General features: G+C 45.5%; 2 long non-coding RNA genes across 2 annotated transcripts in view; one reads left to right on the top strand and one right to left on the bottom strand.

The window, feature by feature from the left end:
* Positions 1-24,414, bottom strand: LOC119967421. Its single transcript, XR_005460982.1, has 3 exons — positions 24,381-24,414; positions 15,635-15,686; positions 1-196 (listed from the first exon to the last, which is right to left on the bottom strand). It is a non-coding gene; the product is annotated as an uncharacterized LOC119967421 (long non-coding RNA).
* The window catches only part of LOC119967414, a 41,158-nt gene continuing 36,989 nt past the window's right edge, over positions 22,918-27,086 (top strand). The window contains exon 1 of the long non-coding RNA XR_005460981.1: positions 22,918-23,144. This is a non-coding gene — a long non-coding RNA (uncharacterized LOC119967414). The remainder of the gene's footprint in view (positions 23,145-27,086) is intronic.

The following is a 27,086-nucleotide window of genomic DNA, read 5'->3' as shown; positions in this document are numbered from 1 at the left end:
AGTCAAAGTTTATTTTGAATTCCTTAGATTTATTGTTGACTCTCTTATATTTATGGTCCTTTGTTTTGGACTCCTCACGAATGGATACATCTTCTCTTAGTCTACCTCCATAAAACCCTTCACCATTTATCAGGTCACCCTTATCTCTCTTCTGAGATGGCAATGGCCTCTATTTGAACCTGAATGATTATTCCATCTGTGGAAATGTATATTCAGTTAAATTGTAAACAAACTTAAGTTGATGTCACGCGGAATTGTAAAACTACTGATGTTATTCATGACTGGTTGAGTTTATGAATGAGAAAATGATTGTCATCTGGCACATTTATACCTGCTTTAATTGAACTGTATATTTGTGTGGAGTTTGCATTTTCTCCCCATGGGTTTCCTCCGGTGCTCCAGTTTCTGCCCACAGTCCAAAGGTGTGCAGGTCAGGTGAATTGGCCATGATAAAACAAAAATTGCCCCTGAGCGTGTATGTTGGGTGGGGTTACGGGGATAGGACAGAGTTTGGGCCTAGATTGGGTGCTCGATCCGAGGATTGGTGTAGACTCGATGGGCCGAATGGCCTCCTTCTGCACTGTAGGGATTCCACGATTCAATCTGTTTGTGAATAAAGCCTTGCACTGTGCACACATTTCCTGTCTACCAATCTCACTTCCCGATTGTTATATATACATTTCCAATTCATGATATGGTAGTGTAGTGATTATGGTACCAGACCAGGAAAATATGAGTGTTGAACACCATGAGGAATTTACTAGTATGCTATATATATATTGCAAGATGCCGTGATAATGGATGTTTTATGTAATATAATAGAATCCAGTTTCATAAAATGATATGAACATCACCATCAATGGCATCCGAGGTTTCTGTTACAAGTAGCGTGCAATAAAATAACATTTTTCATCTACATCAAGGCCTTTCAAGTGATTTCACCAATTTCATTTGTGTCTGACTTTGTGGATATGTGTATTTCTAGTCATTATTTTTTTCTCCTTGAACTATGTCAGTGATCAGTCCCTAGATGCCTCACCCAATTAGCCTTTCTTCCGTCTGTGTTGGCATGTAACTTGTCCAGATGAGCCCATGAGTGCACTTTCCAGGAGGGATCATGGTGACCAAGTGGGGAACCCTGGGCGATTCCACCATCCCAAACTCAGACTGAACTGTAACCCCCTCTTGCTGCCACTTTACCCGAGATCATCAAACACCAGATCCAGCCTGAGGCTTTCCAGCTCATGGTACCGCCACAGTATGAGTGTGCACGAACTAGGCCCAGCATGGCAGTCTTCAGTGTGTTTCATTTCTCAGGATTACCTAGAAAAGCCTGAGCAGATTGAGTGGATTTGGAGGGAAAACCTAAGTGTTTTTCTGCCAAACACTTGACCTTTGTAATTTGCACTGTCTGATTTAGTTTATCAGCACTCTGTTAGCTGCCTTTTGTTGGGAGTCCGTTTCACATACCCAATACCCCAGGGAAAAAATTCTAATCGGCAGTCTTGCTTGTGAGTTGTTAATTCTGTACTCCTAATAAATTATATATTAGTTTGCACGCAGATTAAATAGGATCAATGGTGTCTTTACTTCTAACTTAACTCTCTTGATTCTACTACGTGTATGACTTTGGTACTTTTTATCAAATAGGGGGTATTGAAATTGAACTTATAGCCAGTGTTACTGATTGAAATATATGCTCACAAATGACAGAGATACTAAAGTAAAAAGAACTTATAAATAGGATGTGAGTGTCAGATGACAGCCTTAGGTAATTCCCTAACCAGATCATTCCAATCTACCTACTTCTTATTCTTGATATTTCTTTCTATAGATCTGCTGGGATAAAAAAAAAACATGTTCCAAATTATTAACTCACTGCTAAAAATTGTGGCTTCCTCAGCAGTTTCCAAAGAGAGACTAAGATATCGACCAGCACAAGCAGCAGCATGGAAGCAGGGAAAATGCAAATTGTCAAACGATTACTCACAAGATTTGTCAAACTAACCTCCAGCTGAAGCATGGATTAAACTCCATCACTGGTGTTGCAAAGGAGAAGTATTTCTGTGAGTGCTCCTTTTAAAATATCAGATGGTTAGAATTATGAGTGCATCTAACACCCTTGTGTTTTCCTATTCTGTCTGTTCTGTTGATTTATGAATATTTTTGTTTCAACACTGAGAACTGGTGATATCATTGGAGGACTGACTTGCAGAGGTTACTGAGTCTGACAGTGCGGGGGGGGGGGGGGGGGGGGGGGGAGGCAGAGTGACAGCTGAATTAACATCCATGGGTGAAATGACTGGGATTTCTGAAGCACCTCTGGGTTAATGACTGTATCTCTTCAGATGCTAACTCATCGTTATGCTGTTGGGCTATGTAGCTAGTTGATACATAACTGGCCAATTAACTATAAAATTAAAAAAGATAATCAAAGGAATACAAAAATGCTAAGTAGTCTGTTAAGGTTAATGATAATTCCTTGTGCTTGTTTAATTTTTGAAAGGGATACAAAAGGCGAGAATCCCTCTTTAAATACATTTACTCTCTGAAATTTTCACAGTGGTGTCTATCTGAATGGGTTCATGCCGTGTATTTAAGAAGCTTTGAATTATTGATTAATTTGGCTCAATGGTAGGTGGGGATGTGAATAAAGCTGCAAATTCACATCTTGGATTGGATCAAATATTCCTCATTCGCTATGAAGACATACGTTTGCAAAATGATTTGTTAAGCTTTTACACTTGGAAAATCCACCCGGGAATGATGTATAACATGATCTTATCAGTCTTTATATGTTCTCCATCTGATTGTGGATTTTAGCATTTCTTTTTCTATTACAGTTTACAAACTTTACATTGATGTAGAGCTGCCTCTATTGGCGGCACGATAGCACTGTGGCTTCACAGCGCCAGGGTCCCAGATTTGATTCCCTGCTGGGTCACTGTCTGTGCGGAGTCTGCACGTTCTCCCTGTGTCTGCAAAACCGGGTGCTCCGGTTTCCTCCCACAGTCCAAAGATGTGCAGGTTAGGTGGATTGGCCACGCTAAATTGCCCTTAGTGTCCAAAAAAAGGTTAAGAGAGGTTATTGGGTTAGGGGGATAGGGTGGAAGTGAGGGCTTAAGTGGGTCGGTACAGACTCGGTGGGCCGAATGGCCTCCTTCTGCACTGTATATTCTATGTTCTATTAGCTGCGCACTATGGTTCAGAGATACAGATAAGACAAACATGAGATTGTGTCTGTCCCTGCCCTCAAATTGAGTCCATTGAAACCAAGATGGAATTTGATGCTCGCCTTTATGGTATCATTGAGCGATGGGGCCCATTTAGTGAGGTGAGGGGGTAACAGGTGGGAACCTCGCTGTCGTCTCACCTCTGCCCTGATTAGGTCTGTGGCGGGAAGGCTTGTGGATGGCCTTCTGTTCTGGCAGCCAAATGAGACCCTTTGGTGGGTATTCACCTGCCAGTGGATGGGGGGGGGGGGGGGGGGGGGGGGGGGGGGGATGACACGCTCGCCATGCATGGTGGCCAGAAACCCTGTTGGGGTTTCCTACACCGGGGAGAGAGGTGGCAGAGGGTCCCTGTTCAAGGGCTGACAGCATTGATGATCCTGAATGCAATACCAGCAGCAGTCACCGCCTTTCCAGTGACGCTGTTGAGTAATGCACGGCTGCAAATCTCTGATTGACCGGCAGCACTCAATGGGGCATGATTTCTGTCCCTTGGGGTCCATGATCGCAGGGAAGGCCCGTTGTTAAGTGACTGATTGGCATTTAATGTGGCGGGCTTTCTCAAAAGTAGACGATGAGGGTCTCTTGCTGGCCCTCCAGCCAAGGGTGCGAGACCCGGGCGCCTACATTAAATACTGCCCATAATCTCAGTTGGAGTGAGTGACAGGACTGAGTGCATTGGATGAATTGGAAAGCAAACCTATGAATTCCTTTCTAATTGTTTTCAAGTACTACATCGTCACGGCAAAAACATTTACAAATGTGGAAAGAAATTCCCAAAATGCCAGCAAAGCCTGGGTGTAAGTAACTGCGGTGAAACCATAGTGACCAACCCAGCAGAAAGAGCAAAGTTTTCCTTTGTTTTTTGTTTACATTTTTGGGATCACAAGGAAAGTTTGGGCCTCCCCATCTGGGATTTCCTTACTGTGAATTTTCCTTTGCAAAGCCCATTCCAGCAACTTAACTGAGCGCTGGAAGCCGGCCTCCCTCTGCCTGAAATCCTGTAGTTTCCTGCCTGCCAGCAGCCACCTCCTTCTGATTCTGGCGTGTGGGAGATTGATTGGGCCTGTATTAACAGGGCTGGCAATGAAATAATACCACCAAAACTGGTCATTTAATAGATTGCTATTCATGGAGCTTCGATGTGTGCAAAATGCCTGCTGTCAAAATAATCCCTCGCCTTGGAGGTACATTTGAATATTAAGAAATGAAGGCGCTTTACACAGGTAAGTTTCTTTATTTACCTCAGTTAAATCAATAATTATTTGTGGCACTATTTAAAATACAAAAAGTGTGAGTAAATTCAATATAAGACAAAAACGTGCACTGTTTGGGGTTAGGATTAACCATCTGATTTTTAAAAAATTAAAATATGGAAGTCCTCAGGCTCTAACAAACCCCTTGATGTGACTTTGCAATCTTTACACAGCTGATGCTATAGTTTATCTCATCTGGTAAGTGGGCACTTGAGAATGACAGCTCTGATTCTGGTTCTTGTTACCTATTGACTCTGTCCTTGCATTGTTTAGCAGTCACATCGCCCAGTGTTTCAGCTACAAGTTTCATTCCTGGACTGATGGGTATTTTTAGCTTTGAATAACATCTTCATTACCTTATATAGCAGGGCCCAATTGAATTTCACACTCCCATTATTAATAGTCAGGGAGAACTTAATTCAACGCTGCCAAAAATAGCAGGCAAATACTGAAGCAGGGGGAGTGAGTTTAACCCACTCACAGACTCAAACCAGTGTTTGCTCAGAACAGCCTTCGTCTGCATGAAAATATTCATTTTTCCTTCTTGGTCAAATAAATTAAACTTTCATTTCTGAAACAAACATTCCATCATGCAAACTGCATTTGAAACTGCAGTCATTTGTCATCAATGTTATCAAAATTGTGGGGAATATGAGCACAAACCTGGAACAGAAATTCGACTTTGTCCAGCATGCATTGGTTCAATCAGGCTGAATTGAAGTCTGGTTTGAGGTCCGAAGAGGTAACTATTGTTCAGCATTTTGTGAGGAACCCACATTGTGCCTCAAACCACAATGAGATTAATTCATGAAATTATGAAGGTCCGATGTGAAATTAACCCTGAGATGCAATGTCCTATGTTTGGTTCAATGCTGCTTTAGGGGCATTGCCAAATTAGTAAAAGCAGTTTGGAGGAATTTCTGGTACCCACCTAAAGCAAACATTAGGCTTCTTACATACGTCAACGAAAGGGCTTAACTCCTGCTTTAGGCTTTCTCAGAAATCTGTTGATGATCAGCAGAGCTGCTCTCCTTCCAATTCATCAGTGAGCCTTCCAGACAAAGTGTAAGTAGTTTTTCAGAATAAACCCATCATCCAGGAGGAGCAGGAATGCTTCAGCAACTTCACAACGCATGTGATTGGACTACACCTCCCTCCCCAGAATGTACCTGTGGGACTTTGCCAGACGAATGGACCGACATGCCTGTTGTTCAAAGTGGTGAGCTGCCTGTGGAGGTGTGACAGGCATCAGCAGATCACCTAAATTATTCAATGTCAGATCAGATCTGGATCCTTTGCTTAATCTCTTTCTTCCCATTTTAAAATTTATCTTATTCTTATCCACATTCATTCACCGTCCATGATGACACAAGACAAACCTGCTCTGTCAATGCACTTCTTGAATCCAAGGCTTATTATGTGCATTTGTGTACACATGCACATGTGTGTATATGCGGATATGTACATGCAGGCCATTGGTTTTCGTAATAACACACACTAATGCTTTAATAAACTGATTGCAACATTCCATGACTGAATTGCTCCACACATACACTGTGGACTCAGCTTATCAGTCAGTGCTTGCAGTGTTACATAAAGAATGGATCTTATTCCTTTTTAATTACCCCTATAAAAATCAGTTGTGGAAATGAGTTAGAGTTCATTCCAGAGAAATGTGTAATGTAATTCATCTCAACAACATGTTCAAAGTATAAAGAATTTAGCAGTGCGGGGGTTAATGAAGTCTTGGAAAAGAAGATAAACAGGTTGATGCAGGCAGCTGAGGGAGATGCTCATGCCCTTACTAGTGCATTGGGTTGGAGTTTGTAAAATTACTTTTGTCATTAGTTAAAAGTGAATGAAGATCTGTTGTTTTCTCCAATTATGCAACAGCCCCAGAATCATTCTCCGGACAAAACTGAATAAGGTAAGACCAGCTTTACGGAGTGCTCAACTTTCCTTCGTTTAGCACTATGACCGTGCACTGCACAGTTTAATCTGGTGCAGTCAATGTTGCTTTGATAGATTTTGCCGACTGCATGCAGACGGTAGCAGTGTTGACAATTATTTTACTGGGCTTTGCTTTGAAACAGAGATGATTGTGCCATTGAACTGTGCAGTTTCAGATTGCAGCCCTGGTATCACTGCTGTTTCTCTTGTCACTGACCAAAGTGGAATCAGTGTAAGTTCAAAATGAGTTGAATGTTTTCAGGAGTGATTAGACTGATATATATTGAAAAGAGAGTGCAGTTATGTTGGAGTGTGCTATGGATTAAAAGTCAATTAAGATCTTTGGCGTTCAGAGTGTCAAATGTCAGAGTGAGGGGGCTACGAATGTTGATTGAACTCCAAGATTGAGGACAAGCCTATAACTTTCACCCAAACCATTGCTGCCCCTCTGTAGAGAATAAAGATGAGGTTTACTAGAATGTAAGGATGCTGGTGCAGCAGGTGGTAAAGAAGGTAAATGGTTGTGTGGCCTTCATAGCAAGAGGATTAGAGTACAGGAGCAGGGATGTCTTGCTGCAATTATACATGGCCTTGGTGAGATCACGGGCGAAATTCTCTGCAGACCGTCGTAACGCCGATTTCCGGCGAGAAAAATCGGTGTAGATGACTCCGGCGTCAGGGCCTTCTTTTAGGCCGCTATTCTCCGTTCCCGGAGGGGCCAGCAGCTGACTGACGCGATACGCGTCAGTTTCACCAGCTGCGGAAGTGGTGGGACCCGGCGTTTTGGGGGGGGGGGGGGGGGGGGGGGGGAGGAGGAGGAGAGAGACAGCCCGGCGTTTGGGGGGGGGGGAGGAGGAGAGAGACAGACCGGCATTTTTGGGGGGGGGGGGGAGGAGAGAGACAGCCCGGCATTTTGGGGGGGGGGGGGGGAGAGACAGACCCGGCATTTGGGGGGGGGGGGGGGGGGGGAGGAGGAGGAGAGAGACAGTCCGGCATTTTGGGGGGGGGGGGGGAGGAGGAGAGACAGACCCGGCATTTGGGGGGGGGGAGGAGGAGGAGAGAGACAGACGGCATTTGGGGGGGGGCGGAGGAGGAGAGAGACAGACCCGGCGTTGGGGGGTTTGCGACGTTGAGTTGAGAGGAGAGGGGGGGGGGTTTGCGGCGTTGAGTTGAGGGGGGGGGTTTGCGGCGTGGGTTGAGGGGGGGGTTGCGGTGTTGAGTTGAGAGAGGGGGGCGGCGTTGGGGGGGGCAGCGTTGGAGGGGGGTAGGGGTGGTGAAGGGGTAGGGGTGGTGAGGGGGGGGTTGGGGTAGCGGCGGCAGCGTGCAGAGGAGGGGGCGACGGATGCCCGGGGCCAACGCACCGTCGCCCCCCCTCTGCACGCCGCTGCCCCTACCCCAACCCCCTCCCCTCACCACCCCTACCCCCTTCACCACCCCTACCCCACTCCAACGCCGCACCCCCCCCCCACTAACGCCGCACCCCCCCCCCTAACGGAGGAAGGAAGGGGGGGAGGAGGAAGGAAGGGGGGGAGGAGGAGAGAGGGGGGGGTGTGTGGGTACCGGCCTTCAGAGGGAGGGGGACGGGGTGTGGGTACCGGCGTTGAGGGGGGGGAGACCCGGCATTGAGAGGGGGGGGACCCGGCGTTGAGAGGGGGGAGACCCGGCGTTGAGAGGGGGGGACCCGGCGTTGAGAGGGGGGGTTGCGGCGATGAGGGGGGGTTGCGGCGTTGAGAGTGGGGGGTTGCGGCGTTGCGAGAGATGGGGGGGCAGCGTTGGAGGGGGGTAGGGGTGGTGGGGAGGGGGTAGGGGTGGTGGGGAGTGGGTAGGGGCGTTGGAGGGAGGTAGGGGTGGTGAGGGAGGGGTGGTTGGGGTAGGGGGCAGCGGCGTACAGAGGGGGGGGGGCGACGGTGCGTTGGCCCCGGGCATCCGTCGCCCCCCCTCTCTGCACGCCGCTGCCCCCAAACCCCCCCCGATGCCGCAACCCACCCCCCCGATGCCGCAACCCCCCCTGATGCCGCAACCCCCCCTGATGACGCAACCCCCCCGATGCCGCAACCCCCCCCGATGCCGCAACCCCCCCGATGCCGCAACCCACCCCGATGCCGCAACCCACCCCCCCCCCCCCCCCCCCCGACACTGAACGGCGTCAACCATTGAAGATGGTTGACGCCGTTTTAAAGCAACTGTGATTTTCTCCGGGCCAGAGATTTGTGGAAACTAAAAAAAAAATGAAATCCCGCCGGCGCCAGCTGTTTTCAGAGGCTGCCGGCGGGATTTGCACAGCGCCGGTTTTTGGCCGGTCAGAGATTTAAAAACCCAGCGGGAGCGGGATTAACGCCGCTGCCGGCCGATTCTCCGACCCTGCGTGGGGTCGGAGAATTTCGCCCCACATCTGGAATGTTGTTTTCAGTTTTCATCTCTTTATATGAAAAAGGATGTTCTTGCTATGGAGGGAGTGCAGCAAAGGTTCAGCAGACTGATTCCTGGGATAGCAGGGCTGACATACATGGAGAGATTGAGTCGGTTAGGATTATATTCACTAGAGTTTAGAAGAATAAAGGGGGATCTCTTGAAACTTATAAAATTCTAACAGGACCAGACAGGGTAGATACAGAAAAGATGTTCCCAATGGTGGGGGATTCCAGAACCAGGGGTCATGGTCTAAGGATACGGGATAAAATCATTTAGGACTGAGATGAGGAGAAATTTCTTCACCCAGAGAGTGGTGAGTTTATGGAAATTTCCACCACAGAGAGCTGTTGAGGCCAAAATATTGTGGGCGCGATCGTATGGCCTCATCGCACCTGACTCGGGACGCGACAAGGCTGTTAAATCTCGTGCGAGGCCTAACGAGATCTCACAAGACGTCATGATCTGGATCTCGCCCTCACTGGGCAGGACCCAAATTTGCATATTTAAGTGAGCAGTTAGTCTCACTTAAATATGTCTGCGCTGGAGTCTCCCAAGGCTCAGGATCAAAGACCTCGCTGTGGCGCTGTTTAGCACTGGTCCATATGAATGGGAATCAGATGTAACGGCACCTAGGGGGATGGAGCTCCCAGGCCATCAGGAGTACCTGGGTGGTTGGGCTCTGGGCAGGACAATACCCTGGCATTGCCACCTGGGCACCATGGCAATGCAGCACTGGCAGTGCCAGGGTGACACTGCCAGGCTGGTAGGGGCACAGCCAGGGTGCCAATCTGGCAATGCCAAGGTGCCCAAGTGACAGGTTGCCAGTGCTGAAGATTGGGCCTGAGGGTGTCCTGCCCTTATGATGTGGGGTGGGGTGGGGTGAGGGGAGTAAGTAAATAAGATAGATGGGGAGGGTCTGAAGGCTACATCGAGGGGTTGAGAGTTCAGGGTGGCATTTAAAAACGGCACCCCAATCTCTTCCTGTACTGACGAACTGAGCTCATCAGTGCAGGGAATGAGGTGAGTGTTGCCACGGGGGTGGGTGGGGGGGGGGGGGGGGGGGGGGGGGGGTGTTCCTCGCCGAGGCCACAACAAAAAAAAAGTCTCGTTTGATAGCGGGGTCAGTCTCAGCACTGCAGGCGCTGAGAAACTCCCTGCTAAATGCACCCAGTACGTTCTCAAGAAGCAGTTCAATATAGTTTGTGATTGAAGCTAAAGGGATCATAGGATATGAGGGAAAGCAGGATCAGATTACTGAGTTGGATGATCAGCCATGATCATAATGAATGGTGGAGCAGAGTCACTGGGCCGAATGGCCAATCATGCCCCTATTTTCTATGTTTCTATGGTTTGAAAGGCTAATGACCAGAATTCATCAATAAAAATCAAGGGCAGCACGGTGGCGCAGTGGGTTCGCCCTGCTGCCTCACGGTGCCAAGGACCCAGGTTCGATCCCAGCTCTGGGTCACTGTCTGTGTGGAGTTTGCACATTCTCCCTGTGTATGCGTGGGTTTCAGTCCCACAATCAAACAGATGTGCAGGGTAGGTGAATTGGCCGCGCTAAATTGCCCTTTAATTGGAAAAAATGAATTGGGTATTCTAAATTTATTTTTAAAAATCTGTGAAGCTCTTACTGAAAGACCCAAAGTAGGCTAGAAAGCCTTGAATACGAATGACAAAGAACAGGTGTAAGAAATGTAAGGCAAAGAGAAAGGGAGCATTTCTGATAAAAGGCTCAATTTGATTTTAGCTATTAGAACATAAGAACATAAGAACTAGGAGCAGGAGTAGGCCATCTGGCCCCTCGTGCTTGCTCCGCCATTCAATGAGATCATGGCTGATCTTTTGTGGACTCAGCTCCACTTTCCGGCCCGAACACCATAACCCTTAATCCCTTTATTCTTCAAAAAACTATCTATCTTTACCTTAAAAACATTTAATGAAGGAGCCTCAACTGCTTCACTGGGCAAGGAATTCCATAGATTCACAACGCTTTGGGTGAAGAAGTTCCTCCTAAAAGTCCTAAATCTACTTCCCCTTATTTTGAGGCTATGTCCCCTAGTTCTGCTTTCACCCGCCAGTGGAAACAACCTGCCCGCATCTATCCTATCTATTCCCTTCATAATTTTTAATGTTTCTATAAGATCCCCCCTCATCCTTCTAAATTCCAACGAGTACAGTCCCAGTCTACTCAACCTCTCCTCATAACCCCTTCAGCTCTGGGATTAACCTAGTGAATCTCCTCTGCACACCCTCCAGTGCCAGTACGTCCTTTCTCAAATAAGGAGACCAAAACTGAACACAATACTCCAGGTGTGGCCTCACTAACACCTTATACAATTGCAACATAACCTCCCTAGTCTTAAACTCCATCCCTCTAGCAATGAAGGACAAAATTCCATTTGCCTTCTTAATCACCTGTTGCACCTGTAAACCAACTTTCTGTGACTCATGCACTAGCACACCCAAGTCTCTCTGCATAGCAGCATGCTTTAATATTTTATCGTTTAAATAATAATCCCGTTTGCTGTTATTCCTACCAAAATGGATAACTTCACATTTGTCAACATTGTATTCCATCTGCCAGACCCTAACCCATTCACTTAACCTATCCAAATCTCTCTGCAGACTTCCAGTATCCTCTGCACTTTTCGCTTTGCCACTCATCTTAGTGTCATCTGCAAACTTGGACACATTGCCCTTGGTCCCCAACTTCAAATCATCTATGTAAATTGTGAACAATTGTGGGCCCAACACGGATCCCTGAGGGACACCACTAGCTACTGATTGCCAACCAGAGAAACACCCATTAATCCCCACTCTTTGCTTTCTATTAATTAACCAATCCGCTATCCATGCTACTACTTTACCCTTAATGCCATGCATCTTTATCTTATGCAGCAACCTTTTGTGTGGCACCTTGTCAAAGGCTTTCTGGAAATCCAGATATACCACATCCATTGGCTCCCCATTATCTACTGCACTGGTAATGTCCTCAAAAAATTCCACTAAATTAGTTAGGCACGACCTGCCCTTTATGAACCCATGCTGCGTCTGCCAAATGGGACAATTTCTATCCAGATGCCTGGCTATTTCTTCCTTGATGATAGATTCCAGCATCTTCCCTACTAACGAAATTAAGCTCACTGGCCTATAATTTCCCGCTCTCTGCCTACCTCCTTTTTTAAACAGTGGTGTCACGTTTGCTAATTTCTAATCCACCGGGACCACCCCAGAGTCTAGTGAATTTTGGTAAATCATCATTAGTGCATCTGCAATTTCCCTAGCCATCTCATTTAGCACTCTGGGATGCATTCCATCAGGGCCAGGAGATTTGTCTGCCTTTAGCCCCATTAGCTTGCCCATCACTACCTCCTTAGTGATAACAATCCTCTCAAGGTCCTCACCTGTCATAGCCTCATTTCTATTAGTCGCTGGTATGTTATTTGTGTCTTCCACTGTGAAGACCGACCCAAAAAACCTGTTCAGTTCCTCAGCCATTTCCTCATCTCCCATTATTAAAACTCCCTTCTCATCCTCTAAAGGACCAATATTTACCTTAGCCACTCTTTTTTGTTTTATATATTTGTAAAAACTTTTACTGTCTGTTTTTATATTCTGAGCAAGTTTACTCTCATACTCTATCTTACTCTTCTTTATAGCTTATTTAGTAGCTTTCTGTTGCCCCCTAAATATTTCCCAGTCCTCTAGTCTCCCACCAAAATTTGCCACTTTATATGCTTTTTCCTTCAATTTGATACTCTCCCTTATTTCCTTAGATATCCACGGTCGATTTTCCCTCTTTCTACCGTCCTTCCTTTTTGTTGGTATAAACCTTTGCTGAGCACTGTGAAAAATTGCTTGGAAGGTTCTCCACTGTTCCTCAACTGTTCCACCATAAAGTCTTTGCTCCCAGTCTACCTTAGCTAGTTCTTCTCTCATCCCATTGTAATCTCCTTTGTTTAAACACAAAACAGTAGTATTTGATTTTACTTTCTCATCCTCCATCTGTATTTTAAATTCCACCATATTGTGATCGCTCCTTCCGAGAGGATCCCTAACTATGAGATCATGAATCAATCCTGTCTCATTACACAGGACAAGATCTAGGACCGCTTGCTCCCTCGTAGGTTCCATTACATACTGTTCTAGGAAACTATCGCGGATACATTCTATAAACTCCTCCTCAAGGTTGCCTTGACCGACCTGGTTAAACCAATCGACATGTAGATTAAAATCCCTCATGATAACTGCTGTACCATTTCTACATGCATCAGTTATTTCTTTGTTTATTGCCTGCCCCACCATAACGTTACTATTTGGTGGCCGATAGACTACTCCTATCAGTGACTTTGTCACCTTACTATTCCTGATTTCCACCCAAATGGATTCAACCTTATCCTCCATAGCACCGATGTCATCCCTTACTATTGCCCGGATGTCATCCTTAAATAACAGAGCAACACCACCTCCCTTACCATCCACTCCGTCCTTCCGAATAGTTTGATACCCTAGAAATGACACTGAAACCTTTAAAGCTCATTAGTTTGAGAATAAAACATAGGAAATATGTTGAGGTCCACTTTTCCACTGTGGTATGTTACCTTATGTTAAATAGTAAAACTACACAAACAGAGCTAGAAAATACAATGCTTAGGGTGTGATGTCCCAAAAGGGAACATAGGGCGTGATCCTCCTGCCACGCTGCTCCGGGAAATGAAATGAAATGAAAAATGAAAATTGCTTATTGTCACAAGTAGGCTTCAAATGAAGTTACTGTGAAAAGCATCTAGTCGCCACATTCCAGCGCCTGTTCAGGGAGGCTGGTACGGGAATTGAATCGTGCTGCTGGCCTGCCTTGGTCTGCTTTAAAAGCCAGCTATTTAGCCCAGTGTGCTAAACCAGCCCCTAACATCTCGCTGCGGCGCAACGTGGCCGATGAAAGCCGGAGACTCCCAGGATCCACCTGCTCGCAATGCCACGCGTGATTCAACGCAATCTCACGGGATGTAGCAAGGGAAATCCTGCCCACAATGAGCAGGATCACCTTTTAGAAAATCTGCATATTAGAGTGAGTCAGTAAGCCTTACTCTAATGTACAGATTCCCAAGGTACCTGAGGCTTTTGGATTCAACCCCTTGGCCTCCAGGACATTGGGCAAGCGCTGTTTGGTACTGGTCTCCAATACTAGCTCTGATATGCAGATTTTCTAAAATCCCGCCCATTGCGGCAACATCTTGCGAGATCGCGTTGAATCTCACAAGACATTGCGAGCCGGTAGATCCCGGCAGCGGAGTCTCACTGTGGTGAACATATTGCAGTAACCATCCACCATGTATGTAACTGTACCACGCTGTTGCCCATGAGGGCTCCACCTCTGGACCATTGTAAGGTATTACCTGTGATGTATCATATTGGTGCCTTTGTGGGCTCCGCCCCCTTGAGGGGAGGTATAAAGAGCAACAGCAGAGCAGTCGCAGGCAGGCGCTGTTCCAGTCTGGGTCAATTGCACACCCGCCCGAGCAATATATTTTGGCCTTTGTTTGATTTGCTGTATCTGGCATGTGTTCTATAGGCACAGGTCAAGCTCTGTTGCTACGGGAAAGCCCTTTTTATCCCAGGGCAGCAATAAAAAAGCAGAAACCCAGTGATCTGATTTTCTGGCCATTATATATCTGTACATAAATATTTAGCGTTTCTGAGAGAAGTGAAAAGGTATTACTCGGGGGAGCATTCAGGAATCAATGCTGAGTGCATAACTGATCACCAGTGTACATCTGCAGGGTTTTTTTTTATCATTAACACAGTCTCATTTTGCAAAGACTCTTGAGATTCAGAACCAGGTTATTGCCAAATGCACAACAGAAACAAGGACGGCCAAAAGATTCATGTAGCAGTAGAGCTGGAAAACATTTCAAACAGTCTTTATTTGCTTCTCCAATTTGTAAATTAATTGCCCAATGCAATGGTAAGGCCCATGGACCAGAACATTCTCAGGTTCAGTCCTTGAATTGTGCTAAAGTAATTGCTGAGCCAGTGTAGTTACATTGCTACAGTTGGCCATCAAAAAAAAGCACAGGCCAGCCAACTCCCAATTCTGATGTAGTGATTTCTGCAGCAAAATGTGCTTGTGTGCACATTGTGTTAAAAGGTCATTCAGCTGACAATGCCCCCCCCCCCCCCCCCCCCCATCATTGACTATGTTTACAGGTGCAAAATAGCTCCTTGGATGAGGTACCAAAGCACAGGTAGAACCAATGGAGCCATACTCCAGCATTAGTTCGAACCTTCAGGACAGGACAGTAAGACAATTGCAGAGAAGTAAAACTCTAACTTGAAGAAAACTGAAGTTGCTGGAATTAGTCTCTTCTTGTAAGCATGATTTGCTTTGTTGCTCGGTTAGTGACAAATAACCAGGAAACGTGTCTTGTTGAAGAATATACATGAAAAATGAAAAAAATGAAATCGCTTATTGTCACGAGTAGGCTTCAATGAAGTTACTGTGAAAAGCCCCTAGTCGCCACATTCCGGCACCTGTCCGGGAAGGCTGGTACTCCCAGTTGGCTATGACTAACACAATTATTCATGAAGTCCTACAATTATTCATGAAGCTCATAGAAAGTAGAGCAGGCGGGTCCCACCAGAAGCTAAACTGCTCATTAGTTCAGGAATAAAGACTTGGAATGTAAAGCATTAAATGTGTTTGGCCCGTTTGATAAATCCTCCACTTGATTTATAGAAAAAAGATAAAAACAGGTGATAATACCACATCCATCCATGTATTACCTCTTTAAATCTGCAGTGCGTTGTATTGCATCATTACGACAATCTTCCAGTCCTAATTAGGAATTGCATTTAATCAGCAAAAAAAAAAGAATTATATTAAAAGGGAAAAAAAAATCAAGTTACACTGCCCTGTCAAGGTTAACCTTTGCACAGAATAAACTCGCAAAACATGAATGTTTTTTGGGATGCTCCCCTTTCTCTCCATATCACCAGCTGTGCAGTGCCCGTTGCTCGCAAACAGTGCAGTGGAGGGTCTCAAGGTTTTCAAATCTGGCGTGACAGGCAGCAGCAGCAAAAACCTCCAAATTCCCCAGGCAAAGGATATCATGGATGACCAGTTTAAGGTTACGCAATGTTTCAGATCTTCATCTTACTTTTTGTCGCAGCTGTTGCAAACATCATTAACCCTGTCAGTACCACCATTGCAGCACCTACGGGATTGGATTTCTTACGTCGCCTCCAGTGCTGGATCATGCATCCAGCTGAAGGATTTCATAAACTTTCAGAATAATCAAACCTTTTTTTTTAATTCAAATTATCGCATAAGTGCAAATCCTTGCTGGTTCTGATTGTTTTGCAGTGGGTAGACCCTTGATTCAAGCAAGAGTTAATTTGCAAAGCACTCCAGAAATAGTCCTGCACCACAGCAGAAAAAAAGCATGAAAACACTCTCCATTAGTTAGGAATGAAGACTCCTTACATTTGCGTGACCCTATAGAATCTCACTGGATCCCTTAAGATAGAAACAAAAATCCTGCAGCATTTAAAGTGTACTCCGGAGAGTTCAGCAGAAGAGTACTGGGCCCCACCTGCGCATCATGGTCTTCTGCTCTCATTCTATGAAGGCTTGTATGATTTCTAGATAGATTACCCTATGAGTATTGTCAACCATCATAGAACTCTGCACAAAATATATACACTATGATATACATGACTAAGGCATGATGTGCTACTGATACCACAAATGCACCCAGTTGTCTATTGCACAATTGACAAACCCCATATCATGTCAGGGTACATAAAATATTGTATCATATTATTTACAAAGCAAAGGCAGAAGGATATAATCACTTATATTGAATAAAAACAGCTTTTTGTAACTTCTGAAGTAAATTATAGTGTGGATACTCAAGGCTGAGGACACATGCAGTGCCAGAGGCAAAAATGTGGTCAAATGTATGCTGTGGTTAACCTTCTTTGAGGTTTTTAAACATCTGATATTCTGTCTGTCACAGCATAAGCGTGAATTTGAACCTACACTGCAGTCTTCATCATGCACTCATTGAACCATTACCTATGCAAGGTGTACTTTAAATATTGGGTACAAAGAGCTGATTAAATTCAATAGGTACATAGCATTACTCATATCACTGTTCCAAATGAGAAATGCAGTTGTTGTCATATTGCCATTCATTTCAATAAGAAAAGTATGGGGTCAGATTTCTTTAGCAGAGATCTATACGTCCTACACTGATTGGTGTAGTATATTGCGACCCACCTTCCTTCAATCAGTTCTTTCCCAATTTCACTAGTGAATGAATCATTGTAAAATGCTTTTATAGGAGTGTTTCAACACTGGTATGTGAAGTTAAAGGACATCACTTAATTAGTGAAAGTATCTGTCTTTGTGACAAGAGGAAAGACATGCTCGTGGATGTTAGTGAATAGGGTGAGTGCAACATTTTGCCTAATTTCCAACAGGTATGTCTTTTGTTGTGTCTTGTTGCTATGTTTGTGTCTGATTCTTGTGTTAGCATTCTCAGAGGGCTTTGTGCTGTGCTTGCCTCTGATCCCCTTCAATTCAGCACAGTACACGACAGGCCGATGTGCTGTCTGTTTTAATCCTGCTGTGCTTACAGCTGATTGCTGAGGGCTTCATGATGATTTGTGCAAGCTCTTGAATGCCTTCAAAGTGATACTTTGCTTCAGTTTCTTTTTTTAATAAATTTAGAGTACCCAATAATTTTTTCCAATTAAGGGGCAATTTAGTGTGGCCAATCCACCTACTCTGCACATTTTTGGGTTGTGGGGGCGAAACCCACGCAGACACGGGGAGAATGTGCAAACTCCACACGGACAGTGACCCAGAGCCGGGATCGAACCTGGGACCTCAGCGCCGTGAGGCAGCTGTGCTAACCACTAGGCCACTGTGCTGCCCTCTTGCTTCAGTTTCTTGAAGCTTTATACTGCTCAGGGGATGAAAGATGGCTCAAGGAAACTCTCTGGATATGAAGACTTCCATCAAAGTTAAGTTAATGACCATTTCATTTCTGCTTGAAATGATTTTAGCTGCATTGTACATGACGTATCTCACTCAGATTCTTCATCCATCAAATCAGGCATCCTTTTAACATAGAACAGTACAGCACAGAACAGGCCCTTCGGCCCTCGATGTTGTGCCGAGCAATGATCAACCCACTTTAGAATTTAGAATTTAGAACAGTACAGCACAGAACAGGCCCTTCAGCCCTCGATGTTGTGCCGAGCAATGATCACCCTACTCAAACTCACGTATCCACCCTATACCCGTAACCCAACGACCCCCCCCCCTTAACCTTACTTTTTAGGACACTACGGGCAATTTAGCATGGCCAATCCACCTAACCCCGCACATCTTTGGACTGTGGGAGGAAACCGGAGCACCCGGAGGAAACCCACGCACACACGGGGAGGACGTGCAGACTCCACACAGACAGTGACCCAGCCGGGAATCGAACCTGGGACCCTGGAGCTGTGAAGCATTGATGCTAACCACTATGCTACCGTGAGGCCCCTGCTACCGTGAGGCCCCTTTTGTTGAATCGTCTTACAATGGTGTCTCACCTTTCTAAACAGTGATTGAATTGCCACCTCTTTGACTCCTCGGTGCCCTTTGATGCGCAATAAAGATCTTCAACAAGAATTATTAGCCCTGTGGGCTCTTCCACGCATCTTTCTGTTAATTTTGGAGAAGCATGCATTTTCACTTTTTCTCCATGATTTCCACTGATGTCTCGTGGAAGTTATGATGGAAGATTGGGGAGCTCCACTGAATTTCCACCCTTGTTTTTACGCAACGATGCAGGGAATATTTTCATCTTTAATGCTCCGGAGGTACATAATGGAAATCCAAGCTCAACATCTACCATGCCAAAGAGAGTTAAGTGCACGCCCCTTCAGGCTTGAGTAATTTTGAAGTGCTAAGCTGGAAATTGACAGCACCTAACTCTCCTTGATATGGTTGATGTTTGTAAACATTCTGGTTTCAGCATTTAGACTTGCTCAATCATGAAGAAAATAAATGAAGCAAGGCTCAAACTGGTTTGTGCGAGCTGTCAATCACAACCCAATACTAGAAATGAATGAATAGCTTGCAGCTAATGGATCTGAGGGGGTTAAACACAGGACACAGCTGTTCTCTTTTCAGAAATTGACACACGGTGCTTCCAGGTATGTGTGTTACAACTCATCTTTTTCATCGCCACTGTCTGGACTGCTCTCTAGCTTCCAGACAGGGTCTCTTTTCTGGGGTCCCTCTCGGTAGGGGGCCTCTGTGGTGATCCCACTAGTTAGGGGTACCCTGTGGGGGGTTCATTTAGTTAGGGCATCCCTGTGGGGTTCCCCTCTAGTTTTGGGGTCCTGTTCATGTTGAGGGGGAGGGGGGGGGATTCCTTTAGTTAGGGTGTCCCTGTGGGGGGGGGGGGGTTACTTTAGTCAGGAGGCTTTAGTTAAGGGTCTCCCATTTACGGAGTCTCTGGAGGATAGGGTCCTGTAGTTAATGTGTCTCTGGGGATGGTCCCTCTAGTTAGGGGGACTCTGAGGGAGGTTCCTTCGTTAGGGGGTCCCTGTGGGGATCTCCCTATGAAGGGGGTCCTGGGGGGGGGGGGTTCCTTTAGTTAGGGGTCCCTGTGGGGGGGGGGGGGGTCTGCCTATTTAGAGGGCCCCTGGGGGAGGAAGAGGTTGGGTCACCCCTGTACTTGGGGGAAGGGGAGGCAGCCAGAAAATCCAAGGGTGGGGGGAGGTTTGGGATGCGGGGGAGGCAGTGTGGGGCTGATTTGCGGTGCGGGGGAAGGCCAACTGCGGGACTTCGATGTCAGGCCACCTGCTCAAAATGGCGGCCAGTTAGCAGGATTTCCTCGGGTGTCCCTCGTATTCCTCACCATGGATACATTTGCGTGCCGAGAGATACTGAATTGCTCAGTGATTTGCACTCCCAGCTGGAGCGCAAACCACGTGCAATTCAGCTCCTCTCCCAAACAGAGAATTTTGTGGGAAGAGATGGAGGGAAAAAAAGATGAGGAAAATGGGGGGCAAGGGTAGTTCCCCTGAATATGTAACAGGAATGCGGAGCGTGCTTGAAAAATGTAGGCTTTTGATTTGAAGAGGTTTTTTTAAAGCAACAAATTTCAATACTGTACTAATTGCATGGGTGCACAGCAGAACTTGACACAGAAAAATACTGAATTGTCAAAAGCGGAGGGCAGCGCAGTGGTGCAGTGATTAGCATTGCTGCCTCAAGGCACCAAGGTCCCAGGTTCGATCCCGGCTCTAGGTCACTGTCCGTGTGGAGTTTGCACATTCTCACCGTGTTTGCGTGGGCTTCGCCCCCACAACCCAAAAATGTGCAGGGTAGGTGGATTAGCTATGCTAAATTGCCCCTTAATTGGAAAAAATTTAATTGGATACTGTAAATTTATTTTTAAAAATGAATTGTCAGAAAAGCCTATCGCTACTGTGCCATCTTGAAAGCATGCACACTCGCTCTGAATATGCATTATACATATCCCTGGAAATAGCACTGTCTATCAGCTGGCTACAGCTGACCTTGTGTGAGACTGAACCAGAAGGTCGGAAACTTCCACAGACATCTCTTTTCCAAATGTGAGGCTATAAAGACAAGGCCCGAACACGAAGATCTGTGCGTAGACTGACCATCTATTACTCAATCTCCATGGGTCTTTCCGAATTTAGTGTTCGGGCTGGCTTAATATTGTTGCAGTAATTATGGATTCTTGAGTGAGGAAATTCGGACACGACTTGTGCTCCCAGCCTCAATTCCTGAAACCAAAATTAAGGTAGTTCTACCTCCAATGTGCCCAGTTGTTCTAGAACATAGAATATACAGTGCAGAAGGAGGCCATTCGGCCCATCGAGTCTGCACCAACCCACTTCTATCAGTCATCAACATGGATGAAATAAGGTGAGGTATTTGCTGCATCAATTCAGATTGTCTTAAAAAATAGTTGTAATTTTTGCTTCAGGACGAGTAAAATTTAATTGCCACTTTTTTCCCATTGATCCAATTTGGTTTTCAGCCATCTTTTGGCATCATGTATCAGGACAAATGGTTTATGGCAGCTGACAATGGGCAGCTCATCCCGGCAGAAGGCTGGTTACAGACAGCCGGCTTGTTTTAAGACAGGAGTATGACAGTTGTGGTCTAAATCGATTGAATTTCCTATGCTAAAATGTTGCACTTTCAGAACGAATCATAAGCCAATCGCTCCCCCCTCCCCGCTCCCTCACGCACACCCCCTGAAAGATGCCCAGCCAGAACCGCACAGAAGTAACATGTATTGGTCGGAACTTTTAGTTATCCAACTACACTGGCACTCGACCTATTCTCATAGTGCTGTGAAGCACAGTCTAAAGAACAGTGCGGGATCAGGGTGGAAAATTGAAATTTCCCTTCTTTGTACTCTTAGATGTAAAGCTTTGCAGTTTATTATCGGGTTTGGCTTCATTCACTAGCCTAGAATTTTATTCTCCACCCCCCCCCCCCCCCCCTCCCTCCGTAAAACATTACCAGACAATCCTTGCTGATAGCTGCAGTCTAGGCCTCTGAGCTGACCATTAGCTGTAATTGATACAGTCCTCATAGCTAATACAGTCATCTGTGTCATTGCCGCTTCCTGCTGATCAGCACTTTTCATCCTGGAATCCCATTTCTATTCAATTGAGCTCCATGTCTGATGATATCCTTTACTGCCTGTTCATTTACATTGAATACATTAAAAATACATATCTGTGGGCATATGCGCTTTATTGTTATTTTCTTCTTACTCTGATGCAAATGATCAGAGTTCTCTCTGCATGTAAATCGCCACCAAACTGCAGCAGCAAAGAGTCACTGAGTTATTTATAGGGAATTTATTGCAAATGGAAGAGTCTTGAATGTTTCTCTGAGGAGAACTGTACCAGACTGTTGTAAAACCCTGTCACTGCCACTTTTCTTAAGAAACCGAGAGTGGCAATATCTAAAATCCATGGCGTACTGAATATTGCAGTCACACAGGCAATCAACAGCAAGGATGGTAGATTTTGAAAATAATAAATTTACAAATGAGTGGGAAGATCACTTGAGAAGGGGGTGCTTTCCCATAGTTTTTTCAGTCGGGTTAAAATCCACGTCCACTCTGTTTGCAGAACTTCAGCTTTTGGAATTCTAGTGTATCGCTAAAAATCACAACGAGATACTAAAGAGTTATTACCTGCAGCACTTTCAGTAATGGCTGAAATGTAGGAGATGCAGCCTCAGCACGTAATCCATAACTTATTCAGGGTCCTGGGACCATTAACTGTCATCTTAATATAACCGGCCCGTGCTTAAAGATTAAGCAGTTGAGGGGGGAGATAAATAGACAAGGTGCCATGCAGGCAGAACTTGCCTGGACTTTGCGACTGCTTGTGAAGGTTATTGTCATAATTTGCACCAATGTGGCAGTATTATTTGCTAATTCAGGGAAGAAAAAATTCATTATCATATAGCTGTTTGGGCCAGGTTTTTTTTCTTGCTGCTAGTGAGTTGGTATTGATCTAGGGAAGGGGTGGGGGAGGGAAAGCTGATACAGCTTTTACATTCTATGAATGAGCAGCAGTAAAATGTAATGATAAGGAGAGGAGAGCTGCCTTGACTGTATCCTGAGATTCTGCCTTGCACTATCCCGTGTCTCCATGGCCTATAACATCAGCATATTCATCACTGCTGTCAGGATTAGTGGACTGTTTGCAGCCTACAGCCCTAATTGGGGGGAATACAGCACTTTGCAAGGAGAGACAAAAAGAGAGGATATTTTCAAGTCAGCGAAAGAACGATGAAGGCGCTCAATAAGGACAGTTGGGAAGGAGAGAGGTAACATTCAAGCAAAAAGACTGACAGTGTCTGAACAGGCTGTGGTTGGTCAGCTGCCTCCAGCTAATGACAGGTGCTGAATCAGGTTCATTGGGAACAATTCCATGAATGGGAGAGGGGGAGTTGCAGTAAGGCCCCTCCCAAGCCAACAGAATGCAGAAAATAGAAGCATTCTGCCCCTCTCTTTCTCTCGTCCCCTGCTAACTGATGATGCAGCAGAAATCGACCGGCAGGATGGGTGACTTTAAAAATGGCTTCAAGAGGTCACCCTCTGAAAGTTCTGCTGCAAACCTCCAGCTGAAGATGGGATTGAGCTAATCGGTTTCTGGCGAGCAGGGCAATTAAGTGCAATTGATATGGTGGAGGTGTATTTAATAAGAGCAGTAAGGAACTGCAAAGGTAACATTTGCCATAATGTAGCGATGTCTTGTTCAACTTGATTTTTATCTTTCATTTGAAAACATATGTTCTGGGGATGGCGGAATGGGGGGCCGTGGGGATTGGTCATTAACTGTTTAAATAATTTTTGCTAGGTTTAGAGAATGCTGCACTGAGATCAATTGAGAGTCATGCATATTAATATGCTTCCTAATGAAATAAATGTTTTGATGCCGATTCAAATTTTGCAGGGGATTTTTTTTCTCTCTCACCCCCTTCCTTCCCAGGTTGAAATATTTTGAAGGTGGGGCCGATTCAGGATAAACGGGCCATTTTTTATTTGCTTCCGAGCTTCTTGTTCAGGAATGTGGTGGGTGCAGTTTTCACCAAACAGCTGCATTTAGCCGCAGTTTAAGGCTGCTGTCGGTTTTTGTCCCTTTAACAATGTGGCTGCTTTTTTAGCTTTGGTCTAAATGCGCAGATGTTTTGAATTAAACCAGACGGTCAGACTGATGCAAATTTTCTTCCCTGAAGTACAAACTTTACACTTCCCGAATATTAGCTTAAAGAGTCATGCCACGTGTTATACAGAGCAGAGTCTGGGATGAATGATTATTACTGTATTAGGAAATGAAAACCGTTCCAATTTGTTATGTCCTTTTAAGATGCTTTTGCAGTCAGCAGGAGCTTGTAAAATATCCTGCTCTTTCCACGTACTTTGTCATATCTATGATTTTTCAATTTGTACAAGACCGTAACTGTCCACAGGACTGGGTTACAGACTGAGTTAGAACACTACTCCTTCTCCTCCGGGAGCTGGGTTTGAATCCAGGCCAGACAGTGCAGATGAAGGACTTTTCTCCCAATGGGGCGTGAGGCGCTAGGTATCACAGTGTGATAGAATTCTCTCCTTTCACCTCTACAACTTCTAAATGCAGGCCAGACACAGGGACTGGCACCATTCAGTGAATCTTCATTGTCTGATAGCTGTTAGGGGTTTTAAGTTACAGTTAAAGTTTAGGAACAGTCTCGACCCAACTATCAGTCAGTTGAGTCATTATAACGACGTTTACAGCAGATTTAATAACTGTCACCATCTTGAACGCCTCAGTTTGGCTCCGTGGAATGTTTGTCTTCCAGAACATTTTAAATCACGATCTGCCTCTTTTTAAAAGAGACATGCAAAGTCGCACAACAGATACAGCAGTTGTGGTCATTTAATGAAAAATAATTTAAAGATTGTTAGCTGGCTATAACTTGTATACTCATCACATTGCACAGTGCAGATTTTTCCATCTTTTCCTCTGCTCCAGTTGCTTCCACTTTGCCACGTGTTGTTCGCCTTTCGTCCATTTTGGTTGGTGATTCCTTAAACACCGCATGCAATTGATTGGTCACGAGGAGGCGATCAAGAGTAGGTGCTGTTGTGTGGGGCAGCACAGAGATGGATATTCCACAGTATCACGTAAAGGCTACCTGAGAACTGCTGTAATATAAGAAATTTAGGTTGTGTCTTTGCGTGATTTTTGAGGCTGACATGCTATCTTGCAAGTTATCTACACCGAGAGCTATGAGGCAAGTATGGTGAAATTTAATTACGTAAATAGGTAAAAGTTTCACATGGAAAATCTGATGTTTTGCTAAATTCAGTTGTGCTTGATCGTTACATGTATCTTCTGAATGTGGATTGTGGTGTTCCAATGTTGTGTTTTCTCTGTGTATTTGTAGTGCAAGTGTTTCTGCTGACATGACTGCAGATATGACGAGATTCAAATTGGAGGCTCATTTTTAAAAATTGGTACTGACATAAGGCTAACCTTCCATAAGTTGACCTTGTGTCGATATTTCCCTGAAAGTTTATTTGCACAAAGTTAATTTTCAGATTGGGAAGGTGTGTGGTTATCACTCTGTCCTTTATTTCCAGCTGCCTGGCTTGCTCACAAGTGGCTGGAATGTGGCAGTTTCCAAGAGATGTTGCGTTGAGAGATTGTTGTTTTGCCATCGACTCTTTCTTCCCCCCCCCCCCCCCCCAGATTGAAACTTCAAGGAAATCCTTCTGATATTCTGACGCTAATGCAAGAGCACGCAGCACTAAAACTAATTTAAAACTATTTTTTGTTTGATAGCATACCTTCCGCCATTCTACGGCACATTGCTACAGTTGCAATAAAGGGAATGTCGCACTTCCAGGATTACTGCGCACATGCCAGGGACATAGCGTTCACTGGCGACATTTTTTGTATCATAGCCTTGGGGGTTTAGAAAGTAGCACATCTGTAGCTCATCATAAAACTACATCCATTCAAAGAGTTATTTATCCTTGGGCATAGCTTTTCAATCAGTTTTAAGATGAGTCTTTACAATTGGCTAACATAGCTGTCGGAATTTCAAAAGTTAACCTCTTGCAAAGTTCGTCCAGGTTGTCCATGCCAGGGATCAGCCCCCTACTATGAGGTAGGATGAGGGAAGGCTCGAGGACCCTCTGACAGGCAAGTTGGGGTCAACTTTTCTTACCAACTTTTGCAATTGTTTCTGTGTCAAAATACTGTTACTTCCAACCCTGTTCAGATGTGTATGTGTTGTCTGCTGACTCACTGTTCAATATCTTCAGTGCTGGGGTTGCCTGTAGGACATAGTGTCCTTTTTCTACAGTTATTTTAAAAAGTTGATTGCATTCTTGGCACAGTTTAATCTCTTAATGAAATGGTTCCAAGGCACAAAGCAAGAAATCGCCAAACCTTGTTGTCCGACCCTGCCCAGAGTTACGTACTTCTTCATATGCCCATATGAGTTTCCAGGCTATGGAATGTAAAGAAGTATGTATTTGTGGTGTGGAACATCTTCAATCATAAAGAAACCACGCTCGGTGAAAAGACGGAGTCCATGGGCGCGATTTAACGGAAGAAAATGGAGTCCCGTTTTGGGCCGAATAGTGGGGTGTTTCTCGGCACCTGCAGCACTGAGAACAACCGCGATATCAAACGGGACTCTTTTTTTTTTTTCTTTCTCGCCTTGAAGAGAAATGCCCCACCAAGGCCGCACTTACACTCGTTTCCTGTTTGGGAAGAGATTGGTGTGCCATTTTTAAAAGCCACCCTGATCTCTCGAACCCCCCCCCCCCCCCCCCCCCCCCCCCCCCGGCATCCCCACCGCAGCTTCTGGTACACCCCAACTTGCCTGTCAGGGGTCCTCGAGCCTTCCCTCATCCTACCTCATAGGGGCTGATCCCTGGCATGGACAACCTGGCACATGGGCAATGTCAGCCTGGCACCATGGCAGTGCCACCCAGGCACTGGCAGTGCCACCCAGGCACTGGCAGTGCCAAGGTGACCAGGTGGCAATGGGAGTGACAGGGTACCATCCTGCCCAGAGCCCGATGGCCTGCCCCCCCCCCCCCCATGCTGTTAATCCTGGTCCATGTTTGTATGGACCAGTGCTAAAGGGCTCCATGGTGAGGTCTCCCTGGTGTGAGCGTTCATTCCTGGACCTCAGGAGCATCAGCCACTGCCATGTTCAAGAGAATATACCTGCTCATTTAAGTATGTAAATCTGGATCTCATCCTGTGAGGTCTCTCACGAGATTTACCAGCCTTGTCGCGTCATCCAGTTGGGCATGACAAGTGTTCGATCGCACCCACGTTTCTCTCGCTCTAACGAATGGCCTAGTTGCTTTCTTGTGAGGTAGTAGGGGCTTTCTGGTGAAAGAACTTGCTGGGTGCTCAAAATGCACGAATGAAAATGTAACCTCTAAACCCCAGCCGGCTAAAGAAAAAGCGACCATGGGCGGAAAATGGGAAATGATCAGAAAACAAAAAGGCTGCTCATTTCGAAAGGCGCATGATTCCAAAGTGGCAGAACTCGCAGCGTCTAAAGTAGATTCATAAATTCTCTACATAATTAGAGGGTTAAGGACCGTGAAACCTGCCACCTTCATAGACAACAAAAGATTAATTATGATTATTG

Source organism: Scyliorhinus canicula, chromosome 1 (genome assembly GCF_902713615.1).
Source record: "Scyliorhinus canicula chromosome 1, sScyCan1.1, whole genome shotgun sequence".
In the NCBI taxonomy this organism is placed as follows: Eukaryota; Metazoa; Chordata; class Chondrichthyes; order Carcharhiniformes; family Scyliorhinidae; genus Scyliorhinus; species Scyliorhinus canicula.
The sequence above is the reverse complement of the archived record's forward strand: the minus strand, read 5'-3'. Positions and strand labels throughout refer to the sequence as shown.